At 43.5% G+C, this 9,902-nt stretch overlaps 1 pseudogene; it reads left to right on the forward strand.

Annotated features, from left to right (window-relative positions):
• LOC143028966 (uncharacterized) overlaps positions 1-7,313 on the forward strand; it is a 15,222-nt pseudogene extending 7,909 nt beyond the window's left edge.
• The last annotated feature ends 2,589 nt before the right edge of the window (positions 7,314-9,902 follow it).

The following is a 9,902-nucleotide window of genomic DNA, read 5'->3' on the forward strand; positions in this document are numbered from 1 at the left end:
AGATAAAAAGGTTGTTAGGAATCACATTGGTCCACTATTATCTGCTGACGGTCAACTTGAATATTCAAATGAAGGAATGTGTAATCTCTTAAACAATTATTTTAGCTCGGTATTCGTAAACGAAACACCTCAAAGTGAATTCCAAACTGAAACCTGTGAAAAGTCTGGGGTAAACTTACTCACTACGGTAAATATAACAAAAGAAACAATTAAAAGGTGTATAGACAAACTCAAAGTTAATAAAACACCAGGGCCTGACGGTTGGCATCCAAGAATCTTAAAGGAAATGAAAAATGAGATTGTTGTTCCATTAGAAATTATTTTCAAGAAATCCATCATATCCGGAGATGTCCCAAGAGAATGGAAGCTAGCTAACGTTACTCCCATATTCAAAAAAGGTGACAAAAAGAAACCAAATAACTATAGGCCTATTAGTTTGACTTCGATCGTAGGAAAAATAATGGAAACTATCATCAGAGATGCTTTCGAATATCATTTAGAAAGTAACCGTTTGATAAATGATAGCCAACATGGTTTCAGACGGAAACGTTCTTGCGTGACTAACTTACTCGAATTCTACAACACAGTTGTCTCGAATTATGACAAAAGAAACAATATTGATTTAATATATCTAGACTTTGCAAAAGCTTTTGATACCGTCCCACACGAAAGACTACTCACTAAATTAGCTTTGCATGGAATAAGTGGTAGCCTATTAGGTTGGACTAGTAATTGGTTGAAAGGTCGAAAACAGAGAGTTGTTTTAAATGGAAAAACTTCTGGATGGAAAAGTGTTGCAAGTGGAGTTCCTCAGAGTTCCGTTCTTGGGCCACTTCTATTCATAGTATATATAAATGATATAGACCATGGACTAAAATCTACTGTTTCCAAATTTGCTGATGATACAAAACTGTGCGGAGTGGCAAATGATCACTCAAACCAATTAGATATTCAAGAAGATTTAGATCAATTACAGCAATGGTCTGAAAAGTGGCTAATGAAATTTAACACAAGTAAATGCAAGGTAATGCACATAGGTAAAAATAACAGAAAGTACGATTACAAGTTATTTGGTAATTCGTTAACAAAAGTGGATAGTGAAAAAGATCTCGGCGTAATTATCAGTAACGACCTCAAATCATCCAAGCAGTGTATTTCAGCCTCAGAGAAAGCAAATAAGATTCTGGGATTGATTGCGCGATCTTTTGACTTCAAAAGTCCATCACTCATTAACTAGCTATTTAAATCGTTAGTTCGTCCACATTTGAAATATGCTGTTTCCGTATGGTCACCGAATCTCATTAAAGATATTGACAGATTGAAAAAAATACAACGGCGAGCCACAAAACTGATTCCAAATATCAAAAATAAATTATACGAAAATCGACTTAAGCACATGAATCTGTTTTCCCTAAAAAAGCGTAGACTCAGAGGTGACTTGATACAGGTCTTTAAGATTTTAAAGGGAATTGACAACATCAAAAGTGACCAAATTTTCACATTGAATGAGAATCAGACAAGAAACAATGGTCTCAAACTGTCCGGAAATAGATTCAATTTGGAAGTAGGTAGAAACAACTTTGCCAACCGTGTAGTTAATGAATGGAATAAACTTCCTGCACAGGTAGTGCAATGTAGTTCAGTTCGAAGCTTTAAGAATCATTTAGATAAATACCTAAGTAAGATGCTGTAATTATTATAATTTATGTTATATTATTTGTTTTTGTTTTGTTATAATTTGTCTGTCTGATTTTCATTTATTATTAGTTATATGTCAATTTATTATCATTTACTATTTACCTGTTTGTTTGTTATTCAACTATACCAATGCATTTATTTATGTATTTTAATTGTTATTTACATTGTTATAGTTTTAATTTATTATTAATGATTTTTTTTTTTTCCATCCGACCTAGATATGGATCAAAAGGTCTCCTGTCGGCATGCTTTGCCTTTGTAATCCTTTGTCTGTGTATGTGTACGTGTGTGCGTGTGTGTGTATGTGTGTATGTATTCACCTTGGTCTTTGGATCACGTGTTGCACTCGTGATCGACAGCCACTTCCCTCCCGAAAGAGAGCTCAGAGCTCGTATGACCGATCTATCGGTAATGTGTGTGTGTGTGTGTGCGTGTGTGTTCGTGTGCGTTTGCGTGTAGGTGCGTGTGTGTGTGCGTGTGTGTGTGCGTCTGTGTGTGTGCGTGTGTGCGTGTGTGTGTGTATTTACCTAGTTGTATTTTGCGGGAAGGGGAGCTATGCTCGTGTTGTCCCGCCATTGTATCTCTCAGTGTCTAGTTTGCTTTTAAACTCGTGAATGGCTTTTGCGCTTACTATTTCATTATCCAGTTTGTTCCAAGTGTCTAAAACTCTATGCGGAAAAACTGTTTTTCTTCAGTTCTCTTCTTCAGTTTTCTTCAGTTCTCTTCTTCAGTTTTCTTCAGTTCTCTTCTTCAGTTTTCTTCAGTTTGACGCAGTAGATCAAACGACAATAGTAGAATATATAGAGTGCAGCGGCATTGAATCAAATGAATCTGAGAGCGGGTTAGGGCGCCAGCGTCTGCAGGTGATTCTGCTAGTCACCCTGTGACGTCAACAAGAGTCTACGGCGCCTCAACACCTTTCATACCATGACGCCTATGTCGGTGTCATGATGCGCAACTACAAAGATGCCGTCTGCGTCGCGTCGGCGTCTTGGTTATATCTATTTTGTAGTAGTAGTTGCCTTACCCCCATATTCTGTCAACTGGCCTCATCATATTTTCTGTACTTATTAATATTCAGAGTGAAAGAGAACGAGTAGTACAGCTGTAACTTTATATCTTACGCATTGTCATGCATCATCGTACATCAGGCAGTTGATATTGCCAGGGAGATGTTGACTCGTATTGAAGGGGCTAAATTCCCAAACCCGGACAACGGGCTGTCATACCAAGCCACTTCCAATGCGGATAACGGCTGAGTTGTTAAAAAAAAAAAAATAACATGTGACGCTCTTGGCAAAAACTGGTTTGACCTGTGGTCATATGATTTTATTCGCTTAAGACATTATTATTTACTTGCTCAACTGCAACGGTTGGTGGGAGTTGTGACAGGAGGGGGATGTCTGATGCCTGTCTCATACCAGTAATCCCTCCCCTTCTCCTTTTCCCTCACTTTCCCACTACACCACGAGCTTTCCCCTTCACTGTAAATACAATAAGGTACTTCCTTTGCGTTGAGATCCTCGAAAATTTCATTTTTTCTTCAGAACTCCAATCTTCGCCGTCCATCCGACGAAAGTGTGTGTGTGTGTGTGTGCATGCGTGTGTGTGTGTGTGTGTGTGTGTGTGTGTATGTGTGTGTGTGTGTGTGCGTGTATTAACTTTGGCCTTTGGATCACGTGTTGGACTCGTGATCGACAGCTATTTCCCTCCCGGAAGAGAGCTCAGAGGTCGTATGACCGATCTATGGGTAATGTATGTGTGTGTGTGTGTGTGTGTGTATTCACTTGGTCTTTGGATCACGTGTTGGACTCGTGATCGACAGCTATTTCCCTCCTGGAAGAGAGCTCAGAGCTCGTAGGTCCGATCTATGGGTAATGCTATGACCTTGCACACACACACACACCCAACTCCCCGCCCACGAGAGTTGGAGTAACACACCTCAGCGCTGCGATACTGATATTATTTCAGCCCCGGGCGAGGGTCGAACCCGGACCTCCGTAGTGGCAGGCCAGAGCTCTAACCACAGCGCCATGAGAGGTGTGTGTGTGTGTGTGTGTGTGTGTGTATGTGTGTGTGTACGTGTGTGTGTGCACGTGTGTGTGCGCGCGTGTGTGTGTACGTGTATGTGCACGTGTGTGTGTGTGTACGTCTGTGTCTGTCCTTGTGTATGTGTGATTTACCTCGGTCTTTGGAACACGTGTTGGACTTGTGACCGATAGCTATATCCCTCCCGGAAGAGAGCTCAAGGCTCGTATGACCGATCTATGGGTAATGACGTAACCTTACACGCACGCACACACACATCCAACTCCCCGCCCACGAGTTGGAGTAACGACTCGAAGAGCAGCGATACTAAAACTACTTAAGCCCTGGGCAGGATTCGAACCCGGACTGCCGTAGTAACAGTCAGGGACTCTACCAACCGCGCTACCGAGTCGTGTGTGTGTGTGTGTGTGTGTGTGTGTGTGTGTGTGTGTGTGTGTGTGTGTGTGTGTGTGTGTGAGTGTACATGCGTGTGGTTGTGTGCTTGTATGTATTTGAATATCTTATACTTTGTTACATATGACGATAAAGCCTATGAATATTATATCAAACATTTCGGGAGCCCCCGAGTACGAGTAAGAGGGAGAATTCATATTCAGTATGCGTTAGAGAGCTCGTACCTAATTCTCAATTAAATCCTTTAGCGTTAAAATATGCAATCCTCAATAAGGAGGATATCAACCCTTCATGTATGTATGTATGGTATGTATGTATATATGTATGTATGTATATATGTATTAGGGTGGCACTGAACATGGAGGTAATTTTTAAAAGTTGGAATTTTTATACGGCCCTTTGGGGGATCATAGGTATTTATACGAAAATAAGTTACGTAAATTTTCAGCTTAATCGGTGCATATTAAGAACTGCCACATCGGTCATGTTTGCACGACTAGTGTTCCGTTTGAGTCTCTTCCCTCCTTTCATCCTTTATTTCTGCTTTCGGGATTTTAATACCGGTACCACCAAAAGGCCATGCCTTAATAAATGTTATTTACATTCAGTAATCAACTGTACTAATCCATCCATCTCCATCGTTTTTTCACAGGTTGACATGGCTAAAAAAACGAAGCGAAAGTGTGTTGCCTCTGATTGGCAGTCCGATAGAAGAAATTCTCGGCTCCAAACTTCCATCAAATGGCGATATTCTGCGTCATTTTATGTACCACCACAAGACGCTGAAGAAAGCAGACCTTAGTTCGGCACAAGCTGTGATTTTTCGTGTACAAGAATTCTGGAATCGTGCCCGGATTCCCACGATTACAGCTAAGAGTGCTACGAGGAAAGTTCTCGCACTCAAAGAGGAATGGAGGGTAATTCAGAAGTCAGCAAAGAGAAAGGGACCAACGCAGGAGAAGAAGGAGCAAGAGTTCTCGGAGAAACTGAACAACTTGTTCGACATTGCTTCTGCGGATGCGCTTGAGGTCAGTTTCTGAGGTCACGTTTTTGCAAGATGTTCGACGTCCGTTCAGCAGATTTATCTATGTTAACACTAGTTTTATTTGTTCTTAGGTGATCACTATAACCGAGGACAAGGAGTTCCTCATCGCCCAACGAGAGCCAGGAAGACAAGGATCCATGCTTGGTGTCGACAAGAACCTCGCGAATGCAGAGAAGAGAAAGGCGACGCGACAAAAGGAGGATCTCCAAAGGCAGGAAGTGGAAAAACACCAAGCAGAGAAACGGGATGCAACGGTCGAACTAGCATCATCCTCTTCCTCGACGTCGACAAGCCCCGACGAAGACAGCAAAGGTGGAATGTCTACTCCAAAACAACGGCGAACAGGTCCTCGTCCTTCAACTTCGTATATGAGCCCAGAACTGGTGGCAGCCCTCGACCGGACGAAAACAAGCAATCGGGGTGCTGTTCATCTGGTAGAAGCAACTGTCTCCAGTCTGGGACATGATAAAGCAACACTCGCACTGAATCGAGAGTCTATCCGTCGATCCCGAAGGTCCCATCGAGCTTTGTTGGCAGAAGAGATAAAAAAGAACTTCTCTCCAGACACTCCACTGATTGTCCACTGGGACGGGAAAAATCGTTCCACATGTCACTGGCGGAGTTGTGGATCGCTTAGCCATCTTGGTCTCGGGAGATGGAGTGGACAAGCTTCTTGGTGTACCTATGCTCCCGTCTGGAACCGGAAAAGCCCAGGCTGACGCTGTGATGGAAGCTTTACAGGACTGGGGCCTTGAAGACCGTGTAATTGGGCTCGGCTTCGATACCACGGCTTCGAACACGGGGATCATTGGAGGAACGTGCATCCTTCTAGAGCAAGCGCTTGGACGACAGCTTCTCAATCTTGCGTGCCGACATCACATGCATGAACTCGTTGCAATGAAAGCCTTCACAGAATGTATGGGACCGTCGACGGGACCTGAGATAGTTCTATTCTCAAGATTCAAGAACCAATGGATGTTCCTGGCAACGACATCAGAAGACGTTCGCCCTCTTCTCGACGAGGAGATTGTTGCCCCTCTTCTCGAAAAGCGAAAGGAATTTCTGGAGCTCTTTGGTCGACATCTCACCAAAAGTCAACCGCGTGATGACTACAAGGAACTGCTGGAACTCTCTATCATCACTTTGGGAGGCTTGCCTCCTCGAGGGGTACATCTTCGTCGCCCTGGAGCGTTACACCGAGCCAGATGGATGGTGACGCTGATCTACGGAATGAAGATTTGGGTTCTGAGGGACCAGTTCCAGCTCACTAGTTCAGAAAGAAAAGGACTAAAAAGATTCATCAACTTCGTGCTGTTTCTGTATGTGCCAGCATGGTACTCGGCTGTAGAGGCTACGGCAGCTCCAGCAAGAGACCTTCGATTTTACCAGTCTCTCGTGAAGTATGAGGATGTTGACAAAGGGCTTTCAAAAGCCGTTGTTGGAACCTTTGGAAGGCACCTTAGGTACCTCAGCGAGCACCTTGTGGGCCTGGCTCTCTTTGATTTTGAAACGCCAGAGACGGTTCTTGAAGAACTTGCGAAAGCCATGAAGGAAGTTGGTGCGGAAGGAGGAAAGCAACCCCCTAAACGAATCAAGTTGAACCCTTCTGGAGCAACGTCCAAGAGGCTCTCAGACTTTGCAACGCCTGCGAGTTCCCTTCTTCTCGATCGACTTGGATGTGGTCGAAAGTTCCTGGAACTCCCGGTGGAAGACTGGAAAAATGATACGCAATACCTTCATGGTCAACGACGTGCCAAAGCTCTTGGAGTCATCAATGATCGTGCCGAGAGAGGTGTCGCTTTGATGCAGGATTTCAATTTGCAGTTGACCAGAGATGAGTCTCAGCATCAGTTCATCCTTCAAGTAGTTGAGCAACATCGGAAGGAAAATCCCTCCAAGTGAAGTGCTGATTGATCAATGATGAGACTTTCTTCTGTTTTTTGTTCTGTATTTGTTCTGTTTTTGAAGAGAAATTGACCGTTTCAGTTAGTTCAAATTTTCTATCCGATGTTTTCTCTTTTTCTTTCCTTATAACCAATTCTCGAAACTTCAACATCGATGCGGCAGTTCTAAATATTAACCGATTTCACTCAAATTTTGCAAGAAATATTTTTTCAACTATACAAACAACTTGATTAAAGGCAGCAAGAAAAATCGAAAATAATTTTTTCAGTGCCACCCTAATATGTATGGTATGTATGTATATATGTATGTACTGTATGTATGTACGTGAGCATACATATGTCGTATATGGATATACATGATGGTAGGGGTTCGAGAAATGCATTTTCCTTCTTTCCGTTTGGTCGGCACAATTTTGCAAATCTGTCTCGTCCGCCTTCGAAGACGAGGAGCCTCACGTCTGCCGAAGGGCGACTCGAAGTTTGTGCGGGAGAATTTTTCAAGAGGACACACCGCAGTTAAAAATGAGAATCACCTATACTTGCGTCGGCCAAAGGGAGACTCAATATTTGGCCAGAAGAACTTTTCAAGAGGCGCATTCAGAAAGAGAAATCACATACACTTTAAGAATTAGAAACGTCCGTACTTGGTGGTTAGTTGAAGAGCAGCCAGCCTCGTTCCAGGAGAACCCAAGAAAGCGGAAGAGGAGCTTGGCTTTCGACGGAGAAGACAACGAGGGCTCCACAGCGAAAAGAAGACGCGTGGAAAGCCCGACCTCCGTCAGCAGCCAAACCCGTTGTACCTGCTGCGAACCCATGTCTGGGGTGCAGGAGGGACTGTGAGGTCCCCGGGTAGTTGTTGTCTAGAATTTCACCAACGATTCCTTTGCAAAATTGAACAAGAGCTCCATCAAAAAAGAAAAAAAAAAGAAGAATAATAGGAGCATCGGCAAAGACTCTCAGGGAGAAAGAGAGAGAGAGAAGCCTGCGCTGCTGAGTGAAAGCGCCTCCTGGCTCGAGCCACAGGAAACAAGAAGTCCCTTGTGCCAATTTGGCCTCGGGAGGAGGGAGGTTCTCCCCTCGGCTGAATAAAATCGCCCGGCGGCAGACAGAAGCAACGCGCCAAATACCAGTTCATCACTCGTCAAACGGTCTACACCATTGGATTCTAATCTTTTTTACCAGCAACCGAAATGAGGGTTGCAAGGGTATTTCTGAGGACCGCTGGACAGTCTTGGAGGAAAAAAGAAAAACAGAAATATGATATATATTGAAAAAGGCACAATTTCGAAACAGCAGGAAAGTAAAAATGAGCAATATTTCAGTGGCGCAGTAGGATCAGTCCAGTTAGCATATAACACGGGTTTCTCTTCTTTGTGTTCTTCGTGTGGAATCAATCAGCAAGGGATGCAGCACTCGGGGGATTTGTTTTCCAAGAAGTGTGTGTGTGTGTGTGTGTGTGTGTGTGTGTGTGTGTGTGTGTGTGTGTGTGTGTGTGTGTGTGTGTATGTGCGTGCGTGTGTGTGTGTGTGTGTGTGCATGCGTGTATGTGTATGCGCGCGCGCGCGCGCGCGCGTGTGTGTGTGTGTGTGTGTGTGTCTGTGTGTGTGTATGCGTGTGTGTGTGTGTACGTGTGAGTGTATGTGTACGTGTGCGCGTGTGTGTGTGTATGTGAATATTCACCATGGTCTTTGGATCACATGTTGGACTCGTGATCGACAGCTATTTTCCCTCCCGAAAGAGAGCGTAGAGCTCGTATGACCGATCTATCGGTAAATGCTGTGTGTGTGTGTGTGTGTGTGTGTGTGTGTGTGTGTGTGTGTGTGTGTGTGTGTGTGTGTGTGTGTGTGTGTGTGTGTGTGTGTGTGTGTGTGTGTGTACGTCTGTGCGTGTGTGTGTGTATGTGTGTGTATTCACCTTGGTCTTTGGATCACGTGTTGCACTCGTGATAGACAGCCATTTCCCTCCCGGAAGAGAGCTCAGAGCTCGTATGACCGATCTATCGGTAATGTGTGTGTGTGTGTGTGTGTGTGTGTGTGTGTGTGTGTGTGTGTGTGTGTGTGTGTGTGTGTGTGTGTGTGTGTGTGTGTGTGTATTTACCTAGTATTTACCTAGTTGTATTTTGCAGGAAGGGGAGCTATGCTCGTGTTGTCCCGCCATTGTATCTCTCAGTGTCTAGTTTGCTTTTAAACTCGTGAATGGTTTTTGCGCTTACTATTTCATTATCCAGTTTGTTCCAAGTGTCTAAAACTATGTGGAAAACTGTTTTTCTTCAGTTCTCTTCTATAGCTATGTTTTCTTAATTTCCTTCCATGTCCTCTTGTGTTTCTCTTGTCCCAGTTTAGTAATTCTTCTCTATCAAGTATCTCTGTGCCTTTCATGATTCTGTAGATGGTCAGTAGGTCTCCTCTCTCTCTTCTTTCCTCCAGTGTCGGTAGCTCCAGTTTAGCCAATCTCTCCTCGTATGATAGGTTTGCAAGTGCAGGTGCCATTTTTGTAGCTGCTCTTTGGATTCTTTCTATTTTCTTTGTGTTCTTTTTGGTACTGGGGGACCACAATGTCGCCGCATACTCTAGTCTAGGCCTTATCAATGTAACCAATTTTTTTTTATCATGTCTTCGTCCAGGTAAGCAAAAGCCACTTTTATTGATCTTAGCAAGTTGTAAGTCTCCCCGACAATTTTGTTAATCTGTGTATCATAGGACAAGTCGTTTGTGATAATAACTCCCAAGTCTTTTTCGGATCCTACTTTCTTTACTTCCTTGGTTCCAATTGTATAATTTCTTGATATTCTGTTTTTGCTTTTTCCAAACTCC

The sequence above is a fragment of the Oratosquilla oratoria genome, chromosome 10 (genome assembly GCF_046742065.1).
Source record: "Oratosquilla oratoria isolate Oo_2021 chromosome 10, ASM4674206v1, whole genome shotgun sequence".
In the NCBI taxonomy this organism is placed as follows: domain Eukaryota; kingdom Metazoa; phylum Arthropoda; class Malacostraca; order Stomatopoda; family Squillidae; genus Oratosquilla; species Oratosquilla oratoria.